We start from the raw sequence: 12,633 nt of genomic DNA, 5'->3' as shown, positions 1-12,633 counted from the left end.
AAAAAATGATAGGTTCACCTTTGCATTTCCAAATAAAACAAGTTAGCCCTCTTCCAAGCTCCTTTATCATACGCTCCCTCTAGTGATCTAAAAGATCTTATTCTCCCTTTGTCCTAAAATGTAAGAACTTTTTCGACACTCATAGTGTAAAAAAATGTCTTACATTTTAGGACGGAGGGAGTATTAGTTTACAGAGGGGATACAAAGCTAAATGGAAGATTGATGGCTAGTTAGTGGTTTGTGTGGTGGTGCTGCAGAATGGGTTGCTGGAGTTTGTACGGGTCGTGGAGGTGCTGCTGGATTGCGCCGCTGCTTTCACCGATTGAATTCATCAGTAAAGTTCGGTTTTTCAGCGTTCCTTTTTCTGAAGAAAGTGTACGAGGCCAAGATGCAGTGTTAGTTTTCAGAAACTACAGACTTCCAGTGTTCCTTTTTCTGAAGAAAGTTACAATGGAACTTGTCAATTTCGTTTGTTATTCATTGAGATTGTATCCCATGTCAGTTTGGTGTGTAGTTGTGTGCAATACAACGAAATTAAAAGAAGACACTCATATTTATTACTCCCTCCGTCTAGGTGTATAAGTCATCTTAGGTTATGCATCGCGACTAAGGCGAAGGGGAAAACAAGATAACTTAATGTTTTTTTTCTAGTTAATAGCATTACATGCAATGAATTAACCACTGCATGTCATGTTTAGTAATTTCAAGGCATTGAAAGCATTCATGGTCCACATCTCTTATTGGTTGATATGTCATGAAACAAGAAACAAGGAGGAAGTTAATGTACCATGCCTAAGTGTTTTGGGATTATTTGGTTTTCGTAAGATGACTTATACACCTAGACGGAGGGAGTATCTACTTTGATTTTATCGGTCTTCCCTTTAGATTTGGTTTTAGTAGTGGGATTTTGTGAGCAGCCGTTGGTGGAGATGACACTCAAATTTAGTAGTTGAATTTTGTGACCAGCTGTTGGTGGAGAAGACACTCAAGGAAATCTTGCAAAGTTTAAATTCTATCCATATGTGGAGAAGAAAGATGTGGTGCGGCTGCCCTATTTTTATGGCCGCTGTTGGAGCAATGGTGTCCTATTTAGTGCCCCATTTTAGGGCAACTTATGGAAACACTCACTTTCTCGTGCCCTAAAATACACCTTTTTGTATCCCAAATTTTACATCAAGCAAATTTTGGTGCCCTATTAGAGGGCAGTTATTGGAGATGCTCTGCTCTCAGCACAACTTGATATAATAGGCTGGTTGTATGCTTAATTCTTTGTGAATGGTTATAGTTGGCAGGCGTGGAAGCAGTAAGAGCCTATGACGCGACAAATATGTGGTTTGCCCCACATAAATGTCATGATGCCCAAACTGAGCTCATTTATAGGTGCTCAAATATTATGGGCCCACACAAAACCATGCAATGCGGTGGGTAGCGCGGCACCTTCATGTCATCAATTCTCAACCGATAAATATCAATCTCTTCCATGCCTCTCAGTTCCAAATTCATTTCCTCTAGAAACAATGAGACAATCCATACATCAAGAGAGTAGAAAGTGTGTTCCATACGAGTTGCATAGGCTTGAAAGGCACCGGGAATTATTTTATGGGCCCCGCTAGGCGTTGGCCGGTTTAAGCAATGGAAAAGATTGTCCACCTCCCTAGTCGTCGGACAAAGACAAAGAAAGTCAGTACATCTTCACGTGAGCAAACGAAGTTGCAACAAGTATGTAGTTGCACCCGTCTCTCTACAACAGAGGACCTGTTGCAAAAGGCCTCAAACCACGGACTAATTGCAAAAAGCCTTAGACCATTCTTTTTTCCCCTCTGATCTATGCAACAGGAGCCTTGTTGTGCTTGGCCTTTTGCAGCAACATCGTTTATTTTTTTTCCTTTTTCTCTATTGCCTATCATTGCAACATAGGTCATGTTGGAGAATCAATTTTTTTTTTTTGCAAAAATAGAGGTCGCGAGCATAAACTTTTGCAACAGAGGTCTTATTGTAGTTTTTTTCTCAACAAAGGTCGACCATTGGGTGGGATAAGAAAAAAGACAGAGCGGTGTGGAGGGTCCACAGAGGACACGCATCCGCACGCTAGAGGTGGAGGATGCCACATGCTGGATAGGCCGGGTGAAGAAAATCATTTCGCCTATTTTAACATGGGGTAGAAAGTTAAAACCATTGACCTGTGACCAGTTTATCTCTCTCCCCTGCCCCCTCCCAATTAACTGACACGACAATTGCTCTGGATGGAAAGAAACCTTTGGGGTCCTGCGGCTATTATAGAAACAAAAAATACAGGCTCCACAATCTGCTATCCAGACATCATGACCCCAAATTGTACATAGGAACACCAACCTGTGGTTGGATGATTAGGTGGACAGTAGTATCCCCAGGCCACCAGGGTTGAAATCCTGGTGCTCGCATTTATTCCTGAATTTATTTCATGATTTTCAACGATGCATATTCAGTGGGAAGAGACGTTCCCATCGACTACGAGGCGCCTTTGATGACTTCGTCAATCTCAAGATGATATGCCGGCTCAGTCTCTCTGAGATGCTCATAGGAGTAAAGTCACTAGTAGAAAATGGGCCATTTGTCCCAGTTCCAGAGGCCCATTAGCCCTGGTTCTGGAACTGGGACTAAAGGGTCGGGACTAAAGCCCAAAACCTTCGAACCGGGACAGAAAGGGCTCCACGTGGTCACCGCGGGGTGCCCAGGCAGGAGGATCTTTAGTCCCGGTTACCAACCGGGACCAAAAGGCATCCACGTGTCAGCATATGGCAGGAGCTGGGGTTTTTGTTTTTTTTGAAGGGGGGGGGGTTTATGGGGGTTTCGAGGGTTAATTTAGGGTTTCATATATTGTGTTAGCTAGCTAATAGAGAGAAGTGACCTCTCTTATCTCTGTGCTTGGTCAACGCTAGCCAGTGATATGTCCATTTTGCATCATGTTTTCCTATTGTTATTTATGTTGTTTTATTGTATAATAATGCTCTTTGGAGTAATTGTAATGCCTTTTCTCTCATAATGTGCAAGGTATACCCAAAGGGGGAGAATTCTGGCAGCTGGAAATCTAGACTTGAAAAAGCTACGTCAAGCTACCTATTTTGCACAACTCCAAATGAGCTGAAATTTCACGAGGATTTTTCATGTAATATTTGAAGGAAATATGCCCTAGAGGCAATAATAAAGTTATTATTTATTTCCTTATATCATGATAAATGTTTATTATTCATGCTAGAATTGTATTAACCGAAAACTTAGTACATGTGTGAATACATAGGCAAAACATATTATCCCTAGTATGCCTCTACTTGACTAGCTTGTTAATCAAAGAAGGTTATGTTTCCTAACCATAGACATGTGTTGTCATTTGATGATGGGATCACATCATTAGGAGAATGATGTGATGGACATGACCTATCTGTTAACTCAGCATTATGATCGTGACAGTTTCATTGCTACTGCTTTCTTCATGACTTATACATGTTCCTCAGACTATGAGATTATGCAACTCCCGAATACCGGAGGAACACTTTGTGTGCTACCAAACATCACAACGTAAATGGGTGATTATAAAGGTGCTCTACAGGTGTCTCCGAAGGTGTTTGTTGGGTTGGCATAGATCAAGATTAGGATTTGCCACTCCGTGTTTCGGAGAGGTATCTCTGGGCCCTCTTGGTAATGCTCATCACTATAAGCCTTGCAAGCATTGTAACTAATGAGTTAGTTGCGGGATGAAGTATTATGGAACGAGTAAAGAGACTTGTCGGTAACGAGATTGAACTAGATATGATGATACCGACGATCGAATCTTGGGCAAGTAACATACCGATGACAAAGGGAACAATGTATATTGTTATGCGGTTTGACCGATAAAGATCTTCATAGAATATGTAGGAGCCAATATGAGCATCCAGGTTCCGCTATTGGTTATTGACCGTAGATGTGTCTCGGTCATGTCTACATAGTTCTCGAACCCATAGGGTCCGCACGCTTAACGTTCGATGACGATTTGTATTATGAGTTATGTATTTTGATGACCGAACTTTGTTCGGAGTCCCGAATGAGATCACGGACATAACGAGGAGTCTCAAAATGGTCAAGACATAAATATTGATATATTGGAAGGCTACATTCGGACACCAGAATGGTTCAGGTCGTTTTGGATAAGTTTCGGAGTACCGGGGGCTACCGGAACCCCCTCTGGGAAGTTATTGGGCCTCATGGGCCTTAGTGGAGAAGAGAGAGGGCCGGCCAGGAGGTGGCGCGTGCCCCCTTGCCCCAATCCGAATTGGATAAGGGGAGGGGGCAGCGCCCTCCTCCTTCCTTCTCTCCTCCTCCACCTTCCCCTTCTCCAACTTGGAATAGGAAAGGGGGGGGGGCGAATCCTACTAGGTTTGGGGTCCTAGTAGGACCCCCCCATGGCGCGCCTCCCCTCTTGACCGGACTCCTCCTCCCCCTCCTTTATATACGTGATCGGTGCGGTGCCCCCTCCACAGTTACACACCTCGATCATACCATCGTAATGCTTAGGCGAAGCCCTGTGTTGGTAGCATCATCATCACCCTCTCCACGTCGTCGTGCTGATGGAACTCACCCTCGGCCTCAGCTGGATCACGAGAACGAGTGACGTCATCGAGTTGAACGTGTGCTGAACGCGGAGGTGACATACGCTTGATACTTGATCGGTTGGATCGCGAAGAAGTTCGACTACATCAACCATGTTAATAAATGCTTCCACTTTCGGTCTACGAGGGTACGTGGACACACTCTCCCCTCTCGTTGCTATGCATCACCCAGGTAGATCTTGCGTGATCCTAGGATTTTTTTTTGAAATTACCACGTTCCCCAACAGTGGCATCGGAGCCAGGTCTATGCGTAGATGTTATATGCACGAGTAGAACACAAGTGATTTGTGGGCGATAATAGCCATACTGCTTACCACCAACATTTTACTTTGATTCGGCGGTATTGTTGGATGAAGTGGCCTGGACCGACATTACATGACCGCGTTCATGAGACTGGTTCTACCGACGTGCTTTTGCATAAAGGTGGCGGACTGGTGTCTATTTCTCCAACTTTAGTTGAATCGAGTTTGACTACAGACGGTCCTTTTTGAAGGTTAAAACATCACACTTGATGAAAAATCGTTGTGGTTTTGATGCGTAGGTAAGAACGGTTCTTGCTAGAAGCCCGTAGCAGCCACGTAAAACTTGCAACAACAAAGTAGAGGATATCTAACTTGTTTTTGGAGGGCTTGCTGTGATGTGATATGGTCAATGCATGATGTGATATAAATTGTTGTATGAGATGATCATGTTTTATAACAAAGTTATCAGCAACTGGCAGGAGCCATATGGTTGTCGCTTTATTGTATGCAATGCAATCACCATGTAATTGTTTTACTTTATCACTAAGCACTATCGATAGTCGTAGTAATAATAGTTGGCGAGACGACAATGATGCTACGATGGAGATCAACGTGTCGCGCTGATAACGATGGAGATCATGACGATGCTTTGGTGATGGAGATCATGAGCACAAGATGATGATGGCCATATCATGTCATATATTTTTGATTGCATGTGATGTTTATCTTTTATGCATCTTATTTTGCTTAGTACAACGGTAACATTATAAGATGACCCCTTACTAAATTTCAAGGTACAAGTGTTCTCCCTAAGTATGCACCGTTGCTACAGTTCGTCGTGCTAAGACACCACGTGATGATCGGGTGTGATAAGATCTACGTTCACATACAACGGGTGCAAGCCAGTTTTGCACACGCAGAATACTCGGGTTAAACTTGACGAGCCTAGCATATGTAGATATGGCCTCGGAACATTGAGATCGAAAGGTCGAACGTGAATCATATAGTAGATATGATCAACATAGTGATGTTCACCATTGAAAACTACTCCATCTCACGTGATGATCGGACATTGAAAGTGCGTTATATCGACTAGAGGGGGGTGAATAGGCGATTTTTATGAATTCTTTAGTGAGGAATTTGCTGGTGAGGAAATTCCTTAGTGAAGAACTACTTGCAGCGGAATAAGTAGTCAGAAGTAAACATAACAGAACACAAGCATAGTCATCATGATGAAATGAAGACAAGCACAGAGTACATAAAGCGTAAGCACAAGATAACACAGGATGGGGACGGACAGACTGAAGAAATTGAACTGAGGAAATTGAGAAAGTCTTTAGTCAAAGTCTTCAAACAGATATGAACAAGCACACAACAAGTGAAATTAGGAATTGAAATAGTTGAGGAAATAGAACCAGTAAGCTTGGTGAAGACAATGATTTGGTAGACCAGTTCCAACTGCTGTCTCAGTTGTACATCTGGTTGGCGCGGCTAGGTATTTAAACCAAAGGACACACAGTCCCAGACACATAGTCCTCACCGTATTCTCCTTGAGCTAAAGTCACACAGACCTCGCCCAATCACTCGTGGTAAGTCTTCAGGTGACTTCCGAACCTTCACAAACTCGGTCACTCGGCAATCCACAATTCCTCTTGGATGCTCTAGACCTTGACGCCTAACCGTCCGGAAGAAGCACAATCTTCAAAGGAAACAAGCGTCAGCTCCACGCAGGATCAATCTCTTCAGTGATGCTCAATCACTTCGGGTTTGAAGGTGTTTGGGTTTGGGTTTTCCTCACTTGATGATTTTCGCTCAAAGTCCTCGAAGGATGGGATTCTCTCAAATGACAAGTGTCAGTTTCTCTCGGAGCAGCCAACCAACTAGTGGTTGTAGGGGGCGGCTATTTATAGCCTAGGGAGCAGCCCGACATGATAAGACATAAATGCCCTTCAATGATATGACCGTTAGGTGGGTAGATATTTTGGGACAGCTGGCCATAGCATAGCAATGGTCGGAATTTTGACTCTCAAATTTCCTCAGGGCTATCATGTTCCTCACTGTGTAGGCAATCCGCACTGGCGAATTCCTAACTCCTTAGTCAGAACAAATCCCTCAGCAACTAGAAGAACTTCGTCTCTGTTACTGAAGAAATTGACTGATCTGTATGAGATTTCCAATGGCTTCACTCGAAGGGATTGGTAGGTGTAGGATTTTGAGTTGAGCATCACATGGAAATTTTTTCTTAGTATTGCCTCGACCCCCTTTAATAGTACGGTGTTTCCTATGACTCAAGAAAGAGAAAATGAAACTACGAAAACAAAAGTCTTCACGCTTCATGTTCCTCGAATGATTGCTAAGTCTTCAAGGTCACACCAATTTCTTCACTTTCAAAGTCTTTAGAAAGTCTTCAGAAATCCAAAGTCTTCAGTCGAAGAACTTCATTTTTAGGGGTCGACTTTCTCTGTAAATATCAAACTCCTCATAGACTTATAGACCTATGTACACTCACAAACACATCAGCCCCTTAACCTATAAGTCTCAATACACCAAAATCACTAAGGGGCACTAGATGCACTTACAATCTCCCCCTTTTTTGTGATTGATGACAATATAGGTTAAGTTTTCAACGGGGATAAACATATGAAGTGTAAATACTAATATTGAGGAATTTGATTGCAAGATATAGAAGAACTCCCCCTGAAGATGTGCATAGTGAGGAATTTTGCTTTTGAAGCGATGCACACTTGAAGAGTAAAATCATGGAGATCTCCCCCTATATCTTGTAATTCATACACGCATTTGACATACAGTATGAAGAATTTGAAATGCATGATGAAATGTGGTGACTGATGTAATTCAGCATGCGTGTAATGACATTAATGAGGAATAAGCATGCAGAAGAACTCAGCAAAAGTATCAGACCACAATAGAGTTTAAGATTACAACTCAATCCAACAAAGTCATCAGAAGAACGAGAGTTGTAACTTAGCAAAAAACGCCCATATAAGATAGACCCGCTTGAAGACTAACTCAAATTTCTCCCCCTTTGTCATCGAATGACCAAAAGGGTTGAAAATGAGGACTAACGCCCCTGAAGAATATCATGAAGATGGAGGAGCGCCAGCGTTGTTGGGGTCGTGTGTTGTTGTAGGGCCTGCCACAGTGTCGTCCAAGTTTTCATACTCGTCCGTGTCGCGCAATGAAGAATATGAACTGGCTACCAAGGGAGGAACCTTGACCCTCTTGTATTTCTTCGGAGGAGGAGCAGACCAATCAAAATCGTCATTGAAGCCCATTTGGTTCAGATCTTCTTCACCATACAGATGTGACAATATAGCCCAGGTGCGATCGAAGACTTCATGGAGGTAGTAATGGGTTTTCTTCACTGCATTGTGTGTAGAAGTCATGTTGTGAAGAAGAGAACCAAACTGACGCTTAACCCATTTGTGGTTTCGATCCACCTTCTGGTGAAGACTAAGAAGAAGTTCACGGTCAGTCATCACACAAGGAGCAGTGGCTTGAGGATTTGACTTGGGTGCATTGGCAGCAGAATCATGAGTGGCAGAGTCATCATTGGTGGAATAAGATGCAGCTATGCGAAACTGACCATCCAATGGACGAATGCCTTCATCAACAATAGCAGTGGCCTTGCCCTTTTCATCAGCTGAGGAAAATGTCCGCTTGAGGACTTCAATAGGGGGCAAGTAGCTGCCATGGTTGAGTGTATTAGCCTTGTAGTTGAGTGAAGACCTTGTTCTGATGAATCTCATAATCCAAGGAGCATAAGGCTTCAGCTCAAACGGAGATTGTGCAACATTTGCCAGAGTCCTCATGAAGAAATCATGATAATTGACAGGAATGCCATGCATGATGTTGAATAGCAGATTCTTCATGATGCCAACAATGTCCTCATCAGATGAGTCGTGGCCTTTGATAGGACTCAAAGTCTTCGTCAGAATGTGATAGGCTGTTCTTGGCACATACTGTAAGTCCTTCACGAGGAATTCGATCCTTGGGGCTTGAACGGGCTTCAAAGGCTTCATTAGCACTTCCATGTAATGAGCAGTGAGTTTAGGTTCTTGGCACAGACAACGAGCAACTTCAGGTGGAGGGCTGATTGGCAGGGCATGAAGTAATTTAGAGGCCGGTGCCTTATAGTGAGTATTCTCGGTCATCTGTGTTGATATCAGCAGCATCACCTGTGATGTGCAGTGTTGCGTAGAACTGAAGAATAAGCTCTTCATTCCAATCAACAATGTCAGTGCAAAAGTTGAGCAGTCCTGCATCGTGAATTACTCTGAGGACTGGAGAGAACCAAGGCATTGATTCCATATCCACGTGAGGAATATGCGCGTGGTCGAAGACTTTGTCTTTGTTGAAAAGCAGTGAAGAATAGAAGTTGGCCTGGCTGGCAGTCCAGAAGCGCTTCCTTCTAAGACGAGCAGAGTCATATGGGTTGAATTCAGTGAAGAAAACATGCTCGCCGAAGAAATCATCAGCCTTGAATTTTTGGTTCTTTGAGAAGGGATCCTTTGGCTTGGGGTGAGGAGTATCGGTCAATTGCATCACCACCTCAAGAATCATAATCTCAGGTTTCACAGGATGAGGAATTTCAGGCTCTTCTTTAGTTGCAGCCTAGGTCATCAATTCTTCATTTACATTTTCATCAGCACTAATGGATGGAATTTCTTCATGGACAGATGGGGTTGCATGAGGTTCTTCAGATCCCATTTGTACTTCAGTAGCAACAGGGGACTGAGGAATTTGTTTAAGTGGAGTGAACAGTGGAGAGTTGGGGTGCTGACTTTCCCAAAAGTCATCATTCATCACGGGAGTGGTATAGCCAATGTCCACATCTTCATCTACCATTTCTTCAATGCCAGCCTCTTCAGCAGTAAATTGAGGCATAGGCGATGAGATAACTGGTGTTGAAGGGATTGCATCCACTTCAATTTCTTCATCCATCTGCTCGGACGAAGCACCAGAAGGAATGTCTTCATCTGATTCACTTGGAATCACATACTCTTCATCAAAAGGAACAAGGTCCTTTGATGGCATGGATTAGACAGGAATGTCATCAATTGGGTTGTTAAATGAACTTGTCAAAGGCTTCATTTTCTTCGGAGCTGAAGAATCTGATGAAGCTGATGCCTTCCTTTTCTTCATTGCTGCATGCTCTACAGCCTTGGTCTTTTCACATCTGATACAAATGGAAGGATTGGAGTTGGCGTTGGTGTTGGTGCAGGAGGAGCAGAGGGAGTTGGTTCATTTTTTTCAGGCACAACTGATGCAGTTGCCCTGACTTTCTCATTTTCTTCAGGCGCACCACTAGTGGATGCCCTGGCAATTTCATCAGCGACTGGAATATAGTCATCAACCCTGGTACTTTCATTTTCTTTAGCACTCTGATTGTCATCAGCGGTACTGGCATGTTCTTCAGTAGGTTGAACAGATGCTTCAGTAGGAGTGACTTCAATGTGCACAGGAGTAGCAACACTTGAAGTGAATGTCTTCGTCAGGTTGACGAATCGAACCTTGGCGCCCTTCCAGTTAGCCTTGTAGGCTTCAAATTCTTCGTTGAGCTTCTTGATTTCAGCTTGCAGTGCAATAAGCTGCTCAGGTGAAAGATTGAGGACGTTGTCCTTTAGGTAGCGCTGCTTATTGTATTACGCTTTCTTCAGTGACCTTGCTTGGTCATACTTCCATTTTTCTTCTCCAATGAAAGTAGTCAAGACATGACTTTGACCAGGAGTGAGGTTCATCTCCGCAAAGGCGTGTTTGGATCCTTGTGCCATAGATCAATGAAGTCTAGGATCAACTTTGGATCGAGTAACATTGGCACATTGCAGCCTTTGGCTCTAGCGGCATTGACCTGCCTGTCTCTGATGATTTTGGCGAGTTCTTCATCATCAGCCTCATCATCATCAGATGGCACTTGAAAGGCGACCTGCTTCTTGTGAGGACTTGGTCGAGGGCCTCGTCCAGCAGTGGCCTTTTTCTTCAGCAGAGAGGGGCCAATGGAAGAATTTGGTGCAGCTGAGGAACTTGCAGATGCTCCCGAGGCAATTGAGATGCCTGTAGTCCTTTGACACGTGGCGAGATGCACAGGTGCCGAGGATTTAGTTGGAGCAGCTGAAGACTGTGTCAAAGGAGCTGAAGACTTGTAAGGAGGAGGAGCAGTTTGAGGAGCTGGCCGTGAGGGCTTTGAAGAATCTGGCCGTGAGGGCATTGCTGAGGAGCTTGGCCGTGAGGGCATTGCTGAGGATCTTGTAAGCAGGCTTCTTAGGCATGGCCTTCTTTGGCTTGCTTGCAGAGGCCTCAGCAGCAGTGGAAGCAGCAGCAGAGTCTTCATTAAATTTCCTCACTACTTCTTTTGCCTGTTTGGCCAGTTTGGCCTGGCGCTTTGCCCATTCATCAGGATAATCCTCACCGCGCTTGAGGCTGGTGGGATCTGCCAATTGGCCAGGACCCAACGGAGGTCTTGGGCATGGAGGGTTGAGAGCAAATTTCTTCATATACTTGAGAGTAACATATCTGTACTCCCTCCATTCCCGTGCCCATCTCCTCTCTATCCTTTGTATGCGCACCTTGCGCTGATTTTTGTCCTCCTTGCCAAATTTGGCCTCATCAGGAGTGCAATAATCCTTGTAAATGTCATCAGGGATCTCGAAAGCAGTATTGACCTCATGCCTCTTTCCACCCTTCTGTGGCTTCTTACCATCAGCCATTTTCTTCGGACGAGGAATATGAACAATGGAATTTTCTGAAGATGTATGCAACTTTTCTTCGAGGAACGCTGCAAATGAGTTAAGTTGATGTGAACCTAGTGATTCAGCAGCAGACATGAGTACCTGTGAACAAAGTATAGTTGCGAGGAATTTGGAGAGGTCATATGCGTTCTCAGAAGGTTTTTCAAAAAGAATAAGTTTGAGGAATTTGACCAGATGAGTCTTGAAGAATTTCACTAAGCGTTCTTTGTCTTAGGTTCCAGAGTTGTATAGATCGAAGATGCACACAATTGAGGAATCTTGAAGAAAAATTATTGCTTAGAGAAACGAATCAAGAGCAGATGACATGTGAGGTGTTCAGTGTGTGAAGATTTGAAGAATAAACACCTTTGAAGATTTTTAAGAAAACATTTGAATCAAAGAGGGCAATAAAAGTAACTTTTAATTACCCTAGATGAAGAACACGACGAACTGGGAAGTGTAGATGTGAAGTTCGTCAGTTCAGATCTTCCACGCCCTACCTCGGCAGAGGAAAACAACTACGACATTGGCGGAGTGAAGAAATCCGCAGCCGACGCGAGTACGGCGGCGACGAGGTCGAGGCAGTGAAGCTCTTCCTCACCGGCGATGATGAAGTAGCAACGGCGCTAGGGTTTGAGAAGCTCGAGTGGGAGTGAGAATGAGTGGAGTAAAAACAAAGTGAGGAATGGGAGGGGGTATTTAGAGTTGGAGTGAAAAACTGTACGCCCGAGGAAATCGGACGAACGTGCCCCTAACCCTTCTCATTCGCTTGACATGTGTCACCCACGTACTGAGAGGTGGCGATCGTGTGATGATCGTGGGTGAATAGATAAGTATTATCGTGGGATGCGGTATAGACTGAGCGGCAAAGCCGACAATTTATATACGATGAGTTAAAAGTTCCGTTCACAAATTCTTCAGCTGACAAGGACACAGTGAAGATTTTCAACAAGTTTAAATAGAACGCACATGAAGAATTTGTGAATAATTGGGTTGAGTTTAGCATAGAGGGGGAAG

This window comes from Triticum aestivum, chromosome 5B (genome assembly GCF_018294505.1).
Source record: "Triticum aestivum cultivar Chinese Spring chromosome 5B, IWGSC CS RefSeq v2.1, whole genome shotgun sequence".
Lineage (NCBI taxonomy): Eukaryota > Viridiplantae > Streptophyta > Magnoliopsida > Poales > Poaceae > Triticum > Triticum aestivum.
The sequence above is the reverse complement of the archived record's forward strand: the minus strand, read 5'-3'. Positions refer to the sequence as shown.